This window comes from Rhipicephalus sanguineus, chromosome 8 (genome assembly GCF_013339695.2).
Source record: "Rhipicephalus sanguineus isolate Rsan-2018 chromosome 8, BIME_Rsan_1.4, whole genome shotgun sequence".
Lineage (NCBI taxonomy): Eukaryota > Metazoa > Arthropoda > Arachnida > Ixodida > Ixodidae > Rhipicephalus > Rhipicephalus sanguineus.
Window position 1 is genome coordinate 51,338,444 of NC_051183.1, and position 18,249 is coordinate 51,356,692.

The 18,249-nt window shown below is 44.8% G+C and overlaps 1 long non-coding RNA gene across 1 annotated transcript; it reads right to left on the reverse strand.

Moving 5' to 3' along the window:
- Positions 1-4,093: 4,093 nt before the first annotated feature.
- Positions 4,094-12,997, reverse strand: LOC119402731 (uncharacterized). Its single transcript, XR_005185904.2, has 5 exons — positions 12,834-12,997; positions 11,323-11,501; positions 6,728-6,807; positions 5,090-5,170; positions 4,094-4,389 (listed from the first exon to the last, which is right to left on the reverse strand). It is a non-coding gene; the product is annotated as an uncharacterized LOC119402731 (long non-coding RNA).
- Between the last annotated feature and the right edge of the window lie 5,252 nt (positions 12,998-18,249).

The following is an 18,249-nucleotide window of genomic DNA, read 5'->3' on the forward strand; positions in this document are numbered from 1 at the left end:
GCTGACTGACGCTCCCACGTTAATGCACACATATACCCTATAAAGTGGACGGGGGGATGGCCGCCGCGGTAGCTCAGTTGGTAGAGCATCGGACGCGTTCTTCGAAGGTCGCAGGTTCGGTCCCTGCCCGCGGCAAGCTATCTTTTCGTCCACTTTTCTTTCTTCACAATTACCTTACATTTATTACTAAAAACATCCCCTCTACTTTCCTTGGCATTATTGTCTGTTAGTTCTCATTAATATTGTGTATAACAAAGAAAACGAGCCCTTGAAATTAACACTTCTTTCCTTTATATATATATATATATATATATATATATATATATATATATATATATATATATATTGTAATGAAGAGCGGCACGGCAGCTGCGGGGCACGGGCTGGAGCGCGAAGAGGAAGAGGGAGACAATAGAACAGCTGGCCCAGGAAGGGGTGCTGTGTCCGTCTCTGTTCATTACAATATATATATACATATATACTTTTCCTCTGGCTGGCTTGAGGAACCGGTGTACTCGCGGTGTATATATAATATATATATATATATATATATATATAATATATATATATATATATATTACAATATAAATATATATATATATATATATATATATATATATATATATATATAATATATATATACGGGATAACGGAGACGGCAAATATCCGCCGACAGTGTTCATATAGTTGATATCCCAAGAAAAAGACTGCGTCTGTTTCGGATCTTGTTCACTTAGCATTAATGGCATATTTTAGTGTGAATTGTGTGTAATCTTTTCACGGAAGAAAATTGTGTATCAGCGATAAAGTTTTTATCGCTTGAAGTGTTCAGAAAGCTTGAATAAAAACAGTTGCTGCAATATGTACAAAACAAAGTCACAAATTTCTGCAGGGAATTGTAGAGTTTGCAGAATTTGTAGTGAATTCCTGCTGGATTTGTACTGTTTTTGTTCGAAGCGTCATTTAGAAAAAAAGTACATGAAAATGTGCGCACAGTATGATCGATACCGCACTGCGCATGTTTTGCTGCAAATGGTGTGTTTGAAAACACTGAAGACAAAACAAGTATTCCTTGCTGTTCCTGTGTTTCTCATTACCTGCTTACACTCTCGCCTTTTATCTCACTCAGCATCTGTAGGGGCTGTTACTTCTCGTTGTGCCTTTCTTTCGAAAGCGTTCATGCGCAATGACTCATATGCGCGTCATCGCCTCTTCCTTAGAAGCTGTAAATTCTACACTTTAATTTTATATGATGCTCTCGAAACACGAACATTCGAAGAACAAAGCATCACAACGTTCACAATATCAGCCTGCCTTGCTTCGACACCATGGAGGAAAAACGTGCGACGCCTGCCACCTATGTCGAGTCCACCTTGGAAATGGCGCAATCCGGAACTGATAATGCAGCCATTCCTCTAGGAGCCCACAAAACACGTAATCACAATTACACGGGTATCACCAACCATTTTCAACACTTCTTCATCACAACTTCTCCCTCTATTCCACTTCATATTATGTCATGCGACCTGCGCATAAAACTTCCCTCTTGAGGCTTGTATGATGACACCTTCTGGTGTAAGAGCAGAAACGTTGCCATTAGAGGCCCAGTCCCTTTGAGCCAACTCTTTCTACCTCATGTTCTACACTAGGCCGTGCTATAATGTTTCCTCACCAACTTGTAATAGCCGATAATGTTTCGAATTTGAAGGTGCAACTCCATTTCATTCAAGGACATATTCGTCGGGCTGTATGTTTGGTTCCTCGCCGTTGCTGCTTCATTATTTCTGCTTATCCTGTGTCTGTAGAATTCTTCTTCGACACCTACTTGACCTTAGTATGTTTGAGATTTTCTAACAGGCCTAGTTCACGATAGGAAGGGACCACGGACGAGGAACCAGGTAGCCAAATGAGTACTGCACTCTGAACCAGTAGCGTACGTTCGGTTATGGTCTTTCACATCAACCTTGGGGCAGCGTTTGCAGTCACCTGCAAACTCACGTTCTGCTAATCCTCAGTTTGGAGGTTGTTGTGGAGAAGAATATTTATTAACTAATTTTCGCTAAATAGCCCATCTTGTTAGCTTGGCACTCTGGAAAGCAGGACCATAGTCGCAAACTACTGTCTTGGTGCGCTTTAAACTCCATAGCTTGAGTAGGCTCGCGACGCTTTTTGCACCTTTATTGCTTTCTTTATCCGCAATACCCCTTTAGCGTTCGTCAAAGAAAGCCATCACAGCTTGCGTTCGAATGTTATTGCGCGTGCTATATTTTCGCGAATATTTAGACCCTAATGCACTGGTGACCCGTGTGCTAATATATAGGGGCATTTCAAAGAGCCTCGAGTGGTCGAAACTAGTTTGGAGAACTCACCCCCCCCCCCCCGTACACGCGTGGCATGAACAAAAGCGGTAACATCGAACTAGCATGGCTAGCAGTTACGAGTAGTTGTACGTGACTGGTATCTTTGTCTCTCTCGACCCCTGTTGGCTTTACTTCTGCTTGTTCCCACAAGCCTCGATGGCCGCTGCTGCATTCTCTGTGTCTCCTCGAGCAGGACGTCGGTTGCATGCGGCGTTGGAATAGCATGCTTTTGCTGCCTGGCTGCCCCAGCGTTCAACTGCGCATCAGCGCTTTAGCATTGACAACTCATAAGTTCTTACGTGTCCTCTATTTTGTAAACATTTATTTAAATGATAAATATAAAAGCTGCGAGCCACAACTGACATTTAGATTGAAGACAGACGGATAATGTCGCTATGAATCGACGGAGATCGTCCGCTCGTCGTCAGACCATAACCTGAGCTGCAGCCTCCTGATGCGGTTTGCAAATAGAGGGCGAGAGTGGCTGAAGAACTGACTTCTATGACCGTGCGAATTGATATACGAAGTTATTATCACCAAACTGAGATTCTGCAAGCAGTGTTCTTGCCTTTTGCCACCACGATGCACAAGAACAGAGAATGTAACCGCACAGGGAAGGTGTTCAATTTACTCGCTGCTCGCAAAGCCTACCAATGCGATTGGTCAACTCTAACAGCCGGAATGGTTTATTTTTAACTAAGTAATACCACGTCCTATTGTACTTATATTTCAAATTAGGATAATTGTGACATGAAGCCCAAGGTTGTTAAGCCTAATTTCTCTTGGGTCTGGTGTATGTCACCTGCGTTGCGGTACGAATGTCGCATGATCAACGAAAGAAAACGCCTGACTCGCTACTTTAAACGAAGTTTTCGCATAATCACATAGTAGAGATGTTGAATGGATATTGGTATTGCTACTTCTCTTTAAATATAAAAAAGAAAGAAAAGAGATATAACATCCACCCGTTTCCAGCACAAAGCTACAGTGGAATTCGTACAGATTTCTGACAGAGAAGGGCGTCTTTCATGAAACGTTCGTGTTGGTTCGGACTTCCAGCCAGACATCCACGGGGCTCCAGTCATATTACCTAAACGTTGTATTTAAAGAAGCACCACCCCGGTTTCGAGGCACATATTCAGTGTTTAGGAGAAACGTGTGCGCTGAGGTCTCTCACCAAGCCGTGAATTTTGGAGAAATTGTTTTTGTGTTAAAGAACATAAACGTACTTGATAACTTCTCTAGGAGATGGCGCGACAATTTTAGAAATTTGTTGGCAGGGTTGCTCTCAATTTTATTGTAATGCAGGGGCCGAAAACGAGTGACGTGTGCGAATACGTAGGAAGCAGTCGCGGGGGGAGGGGGGGGGGGGGTGAATCACAAAATTGAACATTGATGCGTTGTCCTGTGGCCCCTGATGCTCTTGTGCGTCTGTATGGTGGGTGAGTGGGGATAGTACAGCTGCCTCTTCCGTGCGTTTTGAGCAAGAAAAAAAATCTGCCTGTAATTTTGCCAGCAGCTGTGTATAAGTAAGACAATTTTTTAAGTTCCTATTTAAAGTTAGAGGAGCTCTCCTCTAATAGTAAAATTTAGACTCCTTATAGGTGCCGACTCAGCCTATTTAGATAGAAAGCTGTGCTTAGTAATGATTACAGCTGTCTGCCGCTGTTGTTATTAGAAGGACGCATAATTATAAAACTAGGAAAACTGCTTATGCGCACGAGCATGGGTACATTTTTCTTAGTTGCGTATTATGATGATAAAATTTTATTATTCAAATCATGAGTACCAGGTTCACGATAAAGATGAAGTGATCTTTTCCACAATAATAATGGTGTTATCACTGCAGTGACTATATATACACGAGACTACTCCCGCTGCGAAACGGCAGCAGCACCCTGCTTTTTGCCGCATTCTTCTGCAGTATAAATCGTATATGTCGGTTTTCCTAGGGCACACATTTTGTAAATAAATAGACAACACAATGGTAACTTTTTCACCCAATCTTCTCGGACCCATAGTTCGCATCCTGCAAAAAAAAGGAAGAAACTCCCATGCAGATGCACAAACTATTATTTCGGCAAACCTGTGCCCGGTAAGTGGAAACTTAAAATACAAGTGATACAAGCTAAGCACTGATAGCGGCGACAACATTCGTCGGCCATCGAGTAATCTGCCAAGCGGTAGAGCGCTTCGGCACTTATACATGTGTTATCGAAGATTCCGCTGTTATCGCCGGTGGCCGCCGAAGTACCAGAATAAATTCTAATGTTCGTGTTGTGCGCGTAATCACATCAGAAGGTGCTAAAATAATCTGGAAGGTTTCTAGTTATTTGGGCACTGTTTGTGTAAAGCAGTAGTTACGCGTGTACTGTGCCGGTAACATAAAAAATAGACACAAAGGAGCGCGTGTGGCAATTTGGACTGCTGCCAAATAAAAGCTGCGACCTGCTGCGGCTCATCTCTTTAACTGAATATTTCTAATGGGGTACTATACGGTTGAGAAATGACTGAGCTAAATCAATTCAGCATTCTGATATCACCAAGAATCAACCCATATAGCCAGTAAAATTGCCCTCAAATTTAAAAAAATTAATTATGAATGAGAGATCACTAAAACACACCAGAAATGTGAAACAATAACGTTTCTTTTTTTTTTTGGGGGGGGGGGGTTACAATAGCTTCCTTGTATTCTTAGAGTAAACAAAAACAGGATGAACGTTCTTTACCATTTCCGTGTTTGGGTACGAAAAATACGTCGCAGTTCCGTCCGTTTGAAAAAATCAAGACATTTGTAAATTTCTTTCCATCTGCAAGGATTGATGCCAGTGAATAAACATCAGTTGTTGTGAAGTTGTGTGCTACTAAAATGCTGCTAGCTGATAATATCATTGGCTTCTCATGTATTCAATGCTTGTACGAAAGCGTTTTTCAAGTGCCTTGGTGTGAAATATTCACCCCAGTTCTACCCTGAGTGAAATCTGCATAAACAGCGGATCTGCGGTTCTTATGTATTTCTGTAGTGATTACCGCTTCGTTCACGACCGACACAGTTATGCAATGTATCGGTGTATTTAGGGACCAGTTTTTGAGGGATCACTTTCTCGCGCTCAAGCCGCTCATGCCCGTTTGACTTTACGGCTACCATTTGTCCGTGACCGGCACAGCTACGCCATCTGTAGGTGTATCTGGGAACCAGAGTGTGGTAGCGTAGACATTCATATGTTGTCAAACCCAGACCTACCAACTGCGCCGTTCAAAAATATCCAACTGTAACCACTGTTACGATAGACGCTTTCTAGCAATATGGAAAACGCTTGCAGTATACTCAGCTGAAGGCGACTTGGAGTTCTTTTGCCTAAGAATGCAGCGAGAGCTTGTTAAAAAAAGTTATGTGACTTTAATTTGCAACTAAGTACTTGAATAGCGCAGCCCTTAGTGTAGTTCTATTGGAAACGTCGCAATGGGCTTTACACTGCCCACCTAAATCATTAATTAATATTAATAAAATATTCGACGTGTCTTACGTAGCGTACATCACATCTATCACATCTATCACTACCGCGACTATCACATACAACCCTTAAAACCTCCTTTTCTGTTCTTTTTTGAAATTTTTGCTTATGTTTTTATCGACAATATTAGTCGGTGGGGAAGCTGGGGTGCAGTACAAGGAAGCTAAGGCTCCTAAGGGCTAGCATCATAAAAATGTACGTAATAGTTTCAAGGAGTAGATTTTGGTGGGGAAAGGAATGTATTATGTTTGTCGACCGCTTAAAATGCGGAGGCCTCCCAAACCCAGGCCTCGATAAACCTTACAAACTTTATCTCACGTCTTTGTGCTTGCAACCAATGTTTCTGATTTTCATGCACGTAAATTGCTAAAGCTCTTCTTGGTTAATTGAATACATCTTTAGCTTTTTTTCGCGGCATGCCTCGCCACTAGTAAGGTTGCGCTAGTAGTTGCGCTAGTAGACCCCAATTCGCGCGTTTGCCTAAAAAATTACATCCTTCCAAGAGGTGACCACCGCTGCAGCGGCACGAAGGGTGATCAGTCAGAACGACGTGGCAATTTAGCGACAGCAAGCAGAATATTTACCGGCACTCAATATCCCGGAGATGATGAGCTATCGCTGTGTTCGCTGACATAGCTTTTGGATTGTGAACCTGTGTACTTTGATCATTTTGCATTCGCGGGCGATCAACGCTGTGTGAGCAGCTGTTCTCCCTGAGTCGACACCAGGCCATGCCATCTCTTTGTTAGCTGTGTCTCTCTGTTATGAAGATTGTGACGTTCTCTTCTATGTTGTCTCAAATAGTGTGTATCCTTATCATAGCTTTATTTACGATGATATGGTGTTACTTACCTTGCTCCAACTGTAAGGCATTCCTGATATTGCGATAACCCAAATATTTAACGGCCTTAACCAATATTCTGGTTTTCCTACTGGAAATAAAATAAAGATAATATGTCAACAATATCTGATGAATTGAAAAGTTGCTCTCTCTTTGCAAATTTAGGCAGAAGAACGGCGCCTGTGCTTTCTAAGAATGGTATATTCTAGGTGAATAAACACCTAATCTTACTTTTGTTTTCTTTGTTATTACTTCTTTTGCGAAGCCTATTTCTATGCGGAGCAAATGTATAATTATGCCAACTAAAGTACAGGAGGCGGTTCTCGTCGTTTTTAATCGAAGGGTAAAAATCAATATATAAGAGGAATTGAGACTGGACAAAACGACCACCTTGAGCCGATGCGGAAACAAACCGGAACATTCCTGTTATGCGTTCGATGGTGCAACCAATGTGCTATCACGGCAGTTGTGTACACGTCCACTTCATTAGGTATCGGTCAAAGTGTTGGCACCGACAATGCTATCGTGTGTGCAGAGTCTAACGCCATCTCGTTGTTATGTATGGCCACTAGACGTAGTTTTATTCAGCAGATTTTAAATGTGGATCTATTGATAGCGGCCCAAAGGTAATTCGATTGCATCTATCTATCTATCTATCTATCTATCTATCTATCTATCTATCTATCTATCTATCTATCTATCTATCTATCTATCTATCTATCTATCTATCTATCTATCTATCTATCTATCTATCTATCTATCTATCTATCTATCTATCTATCTATCTCTCCAGCCGCTTACGTACGTGTGGTCTCGGGTTCGCATGCATAGCTCGCAGTGTACCACAGTTTGCATAGGATGGCGCCAGTGCATGAAAAAAAAAACGACCGACAGGTCTTGATATGAACTCCATGTCATGCATGTCCAGTATGTCATAAACACTTTCTTCAAGTCATATGTGGCACATATTCTCATATCATGGCCCGTGGTATGCGATTATGCACCGTACGTGAGACAAACCTACTTCATCTCTGGTGATTACAACGCTTACGTACATTGTTAGCTTTATAAGGCACCTTGCGTGGGTGAATAACAGAAATACATACCGTTTGTTCTAGATGGTAATTTTCATGTAGCAGACAAACGCCGAAAAACCTGTAGGAAGGAAACCTAGCAAGCACCCACGTGGTACAGAATGTCATCTACGTTAGACGACGTTGTTATTCCCAGCTGCTCAGCGGAGCTTTCCCACGCCACCCGCAGCTCGCCGACGTTTTTCTTGACACGCTCTCTGGCGGAGAATGCGCAACCGTGGGCGAGGGTCACCGCGGAGGGCTGGATGGGGGAACAAATGCCTTTGAACAGGGAGGAAGTCTCGAGCTAATGACAGCGTAGGACACAGAGGAAAACAAGCTCCGTGAAAGAGCAAACTTTCACCACTTTCTCACGTAATCATAATCTAATTGTAAATTCAGTTTGAACAGAGTTCTCATTTCTCAAGATTCCAATCCCAACGTACTTCCTTTGGTCACCGCTGACATGGAGCAGCCGCGAGGAACAGAATCGACTGGGTCACAGGGGAGGACGAACCACGAGACGCGAAGACACCACGCCCGGCATCGCATTCAGACTCGGAGGCCACCATCGTCGAAAACCGGCTTACGTCTCTCAATAGCAACATGATGGCCAACGTAACAAAGAAACATCTGGTTGACGAGCTGAGCGGTCGCTGACTACAATGCTCCGGATGCAAGGATGAGCTCAACGAACGACGCATCCGACGCAACAGCAGTCCCCGAGCCTTCGAGCCGACGGATACGTCAACGAAAGACCAGGTTGCCAATAATGACGACAGGCAGGTGCATCAGAGACGCTGTCCACCGACAAAGCATGGCTTCGTGCTAGGTTAAACAGTCTGCGAGCACAACACAACCGTGCGACCCCCAGTGACATCTGTAAAGCTCCATGCAACGCCATCCTCAACGCTCCAACGCCCGTGCAACGACTCACGTGTAGACAATACAAGCTGCATCGTTACGCTCCCGCTGACGCTACGACAACGTCGGATTCGACGCAGTCATGCCAAACAATGCTCCCAACGCCACGCCTCCATGATAGTTCTAACGCACGACTGTCCCAACACAGACACGGAACCTTCTATGACCCAGATCGTCGGCGCGCTTGTGAGCACGCAAGTTCTGTTCGCTAACTCGCTGTCAAGAAGTCCATCGACGACTAACCCAATCCAGATCCTTGCCACAAGGGACACGTCATCCTCGATTACCACCTCTGACGGGAGAAAGTGCCCAAGAATGGATTGCGCAAGTGGAGAGGATAGCAACACTGGCCCACTAGACGTAATCGTTTGCGCTGGTGAAAGCAGCGAACCGCCTCAAGGCATTTGGTAAAGACTGAAACAGCTCTTACGGCTCCCGATGCACCTATGAGCAATGAAATAAAGCGCTCACTAAAAAATGCAAATGGAAGCTGATGATGCTGTATTTCTTCGAGCTGCAGACCAGACGACGCTTTCAGTCACTAAACCATTGCAGAGTAGATGTATTCCAAGAACACCATTCTCTACAAGATGCCGTACGGTCTAGCAGACGAAGAGCGCATTTCCCTCATCCTGAGCGGCATCGATGACGACACCTGGACGAACCCACTGTAGCACAACTCTGCGGCAGCGTGACGGAACTGAACGGCTTAGGGGCTGTGCTTGACGCGAGACGTCGGATGACCGTGCGTGCCATTGTCGACACGACACCATCACCGTCAACAGCCTGCCGTGATCAGGGTTCACACCACCGTGTACCAGGCCGAAGTTCTAGAACCGAGCCGGCAGAGCACATGCGCAGGGATTTTTCTCCCACGAACCACCTCCGCTTGTGGTGAAATTTCTAATCTCTCCCCTGATTGCAGCAAGCCGGAAACGCTAGCAACCATGAAATTGGACGAGAGATGTGATAAGTGTGACGGCAGGAGCCGCGGAACAGGGTCTACATCACCAAGACAAGTGAACAGTTTTTTTGCATTCGATGGGCGGCACACTACCAATCGCGTCCAGCTCTGTCAATAACCAGCCCGTCCCTGTATGCATTGACATTGGCGTCAACACATCCATCGTGAGCGCGAGTGCCTTGAGTGATGACGTGCGCATGCACGCACGCCTGGGTCTCGCACGAGGAAACCCAAGTGCTTAAACGCAGCATACGTACTGCTCGAGCTGTGACGCTTGACTCAATTTTGAGTGCCACGAATGTGGGACTAAGAGACGGCGTGGTTACGTAGATACCCGCCACCACCTATTTGATTCTACGCTCAGACTGACGTTGGGTGGCCAAAGTCGACGTCGCGTTCGACGATGCGACAATCTTCCCGATCGAGCCCGCCGAAGAGGTTTCATCGTCCAATGTGCCACAGCCGAAACGATGCCCATTACACCGCACGGGGGAATCGTTAATCAGATCACTCTGCCGGCAATCTAAAGAGCCCACGACGACGGCATCATGCGCCTCAACGCGAAGTGCTTCCCGCCCGGCGACGACTTTCCGCAGCTGGTAGAAGATGTCACACGAAAGATGACGTGAAGGACAATATCACTCTGTTCTGCTGGCAAATCATCAATAAATGCATCGCATTAACGGTTGCCTAAGATCATTTAAAAGGGTGGTTTTTGTCTAAAATAAATTGAGTTTACACTGCCGGCTATCCGCTTTTTAAAAATGTAAGAATCTTTACCTACGTACTGCTTCACTGAACAAGCTCTAGTCTAGCGTTTCTCGTCCCCACACGAGTAGGCGAACGTACACTGCTTAGACTTTCTTTCGTCAAAAGTGGCCTATGTGCTGTAATGTTATTGCTTATCTTATTTCGGAAAGTGATACCATTTACTTGCCAGTGTAGCGGACCTGCCCGGTAAGCCCACGACATGCACACGGCAACTAAATTCGCACAAAAACTTAGCTCAAAGCCCAAAAATTGCCGCTTATCCCGCAACTCGCCGAGTGTTTTGCATAAAACGGATTCGCAAATTGCGTCGAATCTGCGTGGAATTTTTTCAGCTACTTAATTAATCGATCGCTGTGCTCCCATGTAAAACACCCCTTCCTTTGAACCATCTCGTTACCGCAATTGCCTGAATTCATGAGTTTCTGTCACCATTGTCAAAATTATAGTCTGGAATAATTCTCTGATTGTGAAAGTACTCTAACGTATCTACGATGTAATTGTTGCTTTCCTATATGTAAGGAGCACATTTTGCTAGCATTCGCAAAGTTTATATTTTAAGACACTGAACATGGAGATTCACCAACTCGAAAAAGTAAGGTCCCTTCCGCTATTGATTAAGTTTCTATTCGCCAGGTTCTCGCGCTGCCTCTTGGCACGTATCACAATAGAAACATGATATGTTATACCTGTCTCAAGCTTTAAGGCATATTAATAACTTGAAACACAATGAACAATTGAGTAGAGGTAATTCAATTTAAGCCAATGAAGCTCAAGTTAGGTCTGCCACCGGTAAGACACTAACTACAAGTGCATATTTTTTGCTCATTGAGTACAAATAGACTTATTTCTAGTCATTGCGTTTTTAGGCACTTACTATGTAGTTCCACTTTGGCTGTTCCTAAATTTGAAATGAGATCTTAAAGTGTGATCTAGAGCATTCCGCTTCGTGTTATATGTTATGACACACTTAAACTGATTGCCCAGTGCAACTGGGTCATCGTTGTATGTGGCCCACAGGAGTACATATACGCCATTGCCTCCTCTGTTAACATTCTGTAAAGTATGAAAATAGCGCATTAGATGAAGACTAACTTGCAGCGTTCAAAACCGCTATAATGAAGGTATTAACGAAATGCGAATTTTAAAGGATCATTTTTTTTTGTTAGACACAATAATATTGACAACTAACAGACAATGAAGCCAAGCAAATTCTACGAATGCTGTTTATAGTAAGTCTGACATAGATGTGAAGAAATTAAAGTGCACGAAAAGATAACTTGCCGCAGGCAGGCACCGAACCTGCAACCTTCGAATAACGCGTTCCATGCTCCAACAATTGAGCTCCGGCAGCGGCCATCCCCTCGTCGTGCTGGCGTCATGTAATACGCAATCTCCTTTTTTTTGTTTTGCGAGCAACAGCCGGCCAATATCCCCTCGCATACTACATGTAGGCTTGGAGTCTCCCAGAACGAGACCATTGCTATGAATGAACGAAAGAGGGGAATTTTAAGGGTGCGTTTATTTCTTCGTTAGACACAATATTAATGACAACTAACAGACAAACACGCCAAAGAAAGTATAAGCGATGACCCATATGTACCCTCTAAAGCGGACGAGGGATGACCGCTGCCGTAGCTTAATTGGTAGAATATCGGACACACATAGAAGCGAAGGATTGTTGGCTGGCTGCTAGCTGTTAAAAAAACGACTACGTGCTACGTGACCCAGCAAGCAGGAAGGAGAGCGGTCTATACTTGCCACTGCTACAACCTACCATGAAAGAATAAAATGCGCCGTTTATGGTGAGAACAAATGGTAGTGCCAATATTTAGACGATGTAATCAGAAAATACAGCAGCAGTAGCGCGATTGCGTGTCCCAACATATCTGGCATTGTAGAACCAGGCACATACTCCGCCGCACGTTGGTGTCCACATATTTGTTGGTGCATCAAAACACAAGATGTTAAAGAGGACAAAATTATTTAAGCAAAATGCGATAGGGAGAAGCGTAAGCAAAATGCGATAGGGATAAAAATTCGTAGAATAGAGGGAAATATGCATGTAGTAGTTGCACGTGCTCATAGAACTATAGGTAGAGAAGTAGCGGAAGCGGAGGCGGTGGCTGAAGGAGCTTTAACGGCGTGGTCAAGCGCAGAAAACAATTGCCGCGCTCCTATACGTTTTCGCTCTTCTGCCATTACGAAAGTGTGAACAAAGCCTTAACCGTGATATACAGTGGCGCAGCTTTCACGGCCGCTTCCTTTGGTGCTTGTGCGTGCTACAACTATTACCCTGGGACTGTCAGAGCCAGCACTGATGGCCATGATGGTGAATGCGTAGAGACCGTGCAGGTCCATTAAGCTGCACTAAATACAAATGCTTACCTCGTAGGCGTTTTGCAATGGACCGAAAACTGCTTCATTTACCCAAAATGGTAGAGGCGCGCTTTTCTTTGGGCATCACAATTTTTCACCACATCGAGCATAGACAATATGAGCGAAAACAGCACTGGCCTCGCATTCTGAAGTTTCTTCCGTCCAGCGTGCCTTACTGTAGTCGAGGAGAATCTGTTCTCCTCCGCAAGTTATACTGACTCTAGGAGATGCTAAATAACCAAAAATTCTATCAACCGCAAAGAAAGTGTTATGAACAAGTTTCGTAGCAAATGAAAGTTAACATAGATTCACAGGTGCGCTGCTTTCCATTGTGTTTGCCACAATGAGAGCAAAGTGCAAAAATGAATATCGTAGCTTTTACGTTGGCCGAAACTTTGCATTATGTGTAATGTCCCCATTCTTCAACATTTACATTATTGAATATTTCGAAACAATATAAAAAGCGGCTAGAACTGGTGCAAGTGCAAGCATGTGCTAACGCAAGAAGCATAATACCTTCTCTGAGCAACACATCAAACGTGATACTATGGTCCAAACATTTCCGCGTAACGGAGGGAATATGTTCCGTATTAACCTAAAGTGCTACAGAATGTTAAAACAGTAGTCCATCATTTCTACCGCCCGTAGACCAAGGAACGGTATTGCAGGAATGGTCGAGATAAGAGCGGCGTTTCGCTTTCGCTCTAAAGCCTGCGAAATTTGACGTTACCTGCTTTAACCTAATTACCTACAGGTTCAGCAACCTGACTATTGATGCGTGATACGAGTGCGCAGCAGCATTCGTATCACGCATCATTCGTATCACGCAACGTGGTGATCCATCTTTCTCGCTGTTTGCCGCGCCACATGCCGAGAATTACTGCGCTTCTATGTTGTGTATGCTTTGATGAAAACCAGCAGATAATGAAGCCAAGGAATCTCTAGGGGACGTATTTGTAATGTTTTAAGTGTATTTTACAGAGGTGTGCTAACAGTGAATTTTAAAACCAAATCGAATACGAGTCGAATACTGACGACACCGAATGAATACAAATAAAAATCGAATGCTGTTCGAATAGAGTTCGACTAGTAAGGCAACCATTTTCAAAGCGGCCCTATACTAGTAAGTTAACAATTTTCACAACAGCCTGAGAATCGCACATTTTATTTGAAACAAATATGTTCAAGATTTAAGGAAAGAACATTAAAATTAATTATAACCGACCAAAAAATTACAGTTATTCATGCTGAGGGAAGCTCGTATGCAGCAGCAACGAGAGCCTTAGAAATATTTTGTAAGTGCAGTCTGAAATATAGCAGTGACTACAGTATTCAAGGTGGTACTTTGTCAACAACTATTTAAATAAAACTGGTACATTATTATTAAGCAATTTGCATGAGTTAAACATCATGATTGTCATGCTCAAAATAGTGGATTGATGAGACTATCGCTTCGGCGACAGTGGAGTTTTAAGCAAAAACGTCTTCATCCTGTGGTCAGTATAGCGTCGATAGTCCTGCAAGTACGTACATGGGCTGCGTGTGTCTGGGAACTTCGATTATTCTTGTTTTCGGGCGTCGTAGAAGTCACCAGACGTTCTAATAAAGAAAAAATTGGGGAACGCTTAAGCTTCGCCTTTAAGAGTTGAACGCGATAGCAATATCCTGGCCCTAGTGCGCACTTCCAACACTACGAGTGTTTAACAGAATGCGCGCAATAAGGTGTGTGCCTTATGTAATAGGTAGCATGCTTTAAACCAGGAGCAATTATGCGCGACATGATGCGCGAGAACCTTTTTCGAAGCTGCGATGCACCCACTACGTGGTCTTAAGGGAATACGCTCAATAATGTGTGTGCCTTTTGTGATGCGTGGCTGTCTTTAAACCACCAAGTCGTTATGATATTGACATGGTGTGACGCCCGATGACAATGTACGCTTGAACCACGCAATACTACTGCGATATTACATCTCGTACTGTGACGCCTGATGCGTATTTTTGTGAAGCATGAAAGTTACTTTCAGTGCAGCTCCAAGTAGAGGCGTGGCTGTGTGGTAGAACACCTGCTTGACACGCAGGCGGCCTGGGTTCGATTCTCACTCGGACCCAACATTTTTATTATTTATTTTATTTGCAGCTTTTTCGATTTTTCGGTCACGGACAAGATGATGATTTTTCGCTCACAACCAACGGTGCCGACGCCGACGGCGGAATTTCTGCTATACGAGCTCTTTAACGCTATCGCGTTAATATAGTTTACTGCAACACAATAAAACTCACATGCCACACAGGCTACACGATGCCACACAGGCGAGCAGCACGAGAGTCTCACTCGTTAACGTCGTCTTCTTCGACTGCTCACACCAGCACGCGCGCTTCTCATAGAGGCGCTAGCGATGTGCCAACATTCAGCCATTCTGATAGCCTTAACGTCCTCGTTAAGGCATTCTCGGCAAAGAGACTTAACTAATTCTGCATAAACACGCTCGGCTGTCCTCCTATTGAAATACCTAGTAAATGACATACTGTTAAAAAAAACAAGTTTACTTACATCTGAATCAAGTATAGAAAGAACAAGAACATACGAACACTAAATCCAATTACTAACACGAAAGATGTGCTCACAGCACACAGTATTTCTTGAACTATTCCGGCTTCTGGACTGGCTTGACGATGCGGAAAGCCACAAAAGATGAAATGGAGAGAAAAAAAGCAATCAGAGGTTCATGCAACAAAAGTACATGGCGCAACGCAGTTCTAACGCAGTTCTATAAAATCACGACAAATAGCCTCCTAGCCTGGATGGTAATGGGTAATGTGCCTCTGCACTGAGGACGTTGTCGCACTGGCTCTTCTTGGCGTACTTGGGAGTCTTCGGTTGGCGGTAGGTGTGCGTTGGCAAAACTTGCGTGATAAAAAGAGCTTCATGTCTTTCTGCATTTGTCTTGTAAGGTCTTGTTGCAAAGAGCTTGCTTACTGGATATCCATTTCAAGATCTGCCGTGCATCCTAACTCCGAAGGATTCATAGCAAAACATTCTCCAAATTCGTTGCGTTTTTCCGCCTGCTCAGAGCGTTGGGCTACTGTTACAGCACTGCCAACATTGACTTTTGACTCAACAAAAGGGGCCCATTTTCTGCACTTCGTGGGAGCAGTTCTTACTACAGGTGGGGATGATATTCCGGTTATTGTTCTCGCGGACGCACAAAACTTCATCATTGCTCGCTCGCTCTAAGGGCTGTCCTTTTTGGATGATAGTCTCACTTCCACTTGTGGAGCACATTGGCACTGCGATTTTTCCGTCTATTTTGTCGAGGAACACATCACTTCCTGATTGCAGAGAAACGACAGGGCTTGTGACACAGCGATCGATGGGCATAGTGATCAAATTCACCGTGTGTTTTCGTAGCTCATCTCCTCTGCATCTCATGTGCAGTTCAGGCTGCTGCACCTTTGACAAAAATGACCAAAAGGACAATAATTTAGGTGGCAACAACGGAATGTACTTCCCACCTTGGCACACGTGACCCTCGGCAATTCAGTGAATGTCCGGCTCACCATATGTCCAATCTTTGCGCATCATCCGGAACATCAGGACACGAATATTCTCTACCACAACGCCGTCTATGCTAACCTTGGCCCTGCAGTGACCGAGGAATCTTGTCACGGGAACGTGCTTGCTGCCGAAACCATATAAATCAGTCGGTTCTTGAACCATCTCGATGCTGCATCCCGCCGTCGCTGACGCACGCAACAAACAACCAGAACTGCCTGTGTCAGTGACGCCTACGCGAGCGAAGTAATCGTTGAGAACCACTTCCTTGAGCAACACATGACCGGCGTCGTTGCAAGGAAGTACTTCTCCGACGACGTTGGACTCGTTACGCAACAAAGCTTTGCAGTTGCGTTGCGTGTGGTCAGTTGCTTGGGAACGCTGACACTTAAGCGGTCGCTTAGTCTCCGGACAGTCACGTGCTATGTGGCCGTAGACGTTGCAGCTGCAGCATTTTCGCTCACTGTGTTGGCTGACGGGCGCCAATCCCTGGGCCTCGATCTGTTCCTTGGTTCGCTTAGATGGTCATTTCTCTGGTGCTGGACAGGCTGCGCTCTGAACCCGGTGATGATGCAAGACCTCGGTTGCATGGACCACAAAGCTCCCGCCGTTCTCATTCGATGCACTCGAACTAAAGGATGTCATGAAGTAGGTCGTCGTCGTCGTCATGCGTCCTTCCCAAGAGCACGGTGCAGAGTTCTCGGGACCTTAGCCCCGTGAGGACTTGTTCTCGCGTATCGTTGAAGTCGAGGTTAACTTGATGGCAAAGACGCACCTTGGAATGGAATTAGGCGGTCGTGCTTTCGTACCGCTGCTGCACGCGCTCTTGCATCCTGCGCCATCGTTCCGCAACGCGATTTTGGCTCAGGAAGGTCCGACGGAAACGTACCTCGAAGTCTTCTCACGCCGTGATTTGGGAGCTCCTCGAAAGATACCAGTCCCTCACAGCTCCAACCAATCGGGCCTTGGCAGTTTCCAGCGTGTAGGCAGCTGGCCACCCGTGAAGCATCGACGCTGTTCGAATGTTGACGATCCATTCACGCGCCGAAGGAGCGTCCTCGGAGCCTTCGAAGCCACTGATGTTTTGGCTCAAGTCTGGAATCACCTGGAACGTTGGCGCTGGTTGAGCCTGCTCGGCGCCGGCTACAGTAGTCGTTCCAGCAGTGTCGACAGGACTCGGTCCTTTTCTTGGAGGACTTGAAGGAGGTCGCGAGTGGGGAGCGTATCTCCATGGCCAGAGTCCGTGTCTCCACCGCCAGTCGGGTTGGCTGTTCCCTCGGTCAGTTCCATTTGGAGTAAATCAGCTCCGTGCACTTAACTCACGTTTACACTTTCAGTGACGACTGGATGGTAATCCCACTCCTGAAATGTTGTCTTCGGGCGTCGTAGAAGTCACGAGACGTTCTAATAAAGAAATATAATTTACTCTAACACAATAAAACTTACATGCCACACAGTCTACACGACACCACACAGGCGAACAGCACGAGAGTCCCTTGCTCATGTTCACCTTCAACTGCGGTTCACACCCAGTGCGGGGGATTGGCCAAGAATTGAGTTGTTTTATAAAATGTTTTAGTGGTTTAGAAGGGAGGGTAAAGAATAGGAACATTGTAATTTTGGAAATTTTGGTGCTTGATAAAATTTGGAAAAATGTAATAATCAAAGAAAATAAATCAATGGCCTAATTTTTAGAATATATACATGTGTCGACAGAGAAGGATAACAGAGATTATCTACTTAACCGATTGGTTTCATTGTGGCAATCCAGAGTCTTACTCGTCAACATCGTCTTCTTCTTCGACTGCTCACACCAAGGCCCGTATTCTCAAACGATCGCAAAAAGCGATAGTATCGCGTTTGGTGACGTAG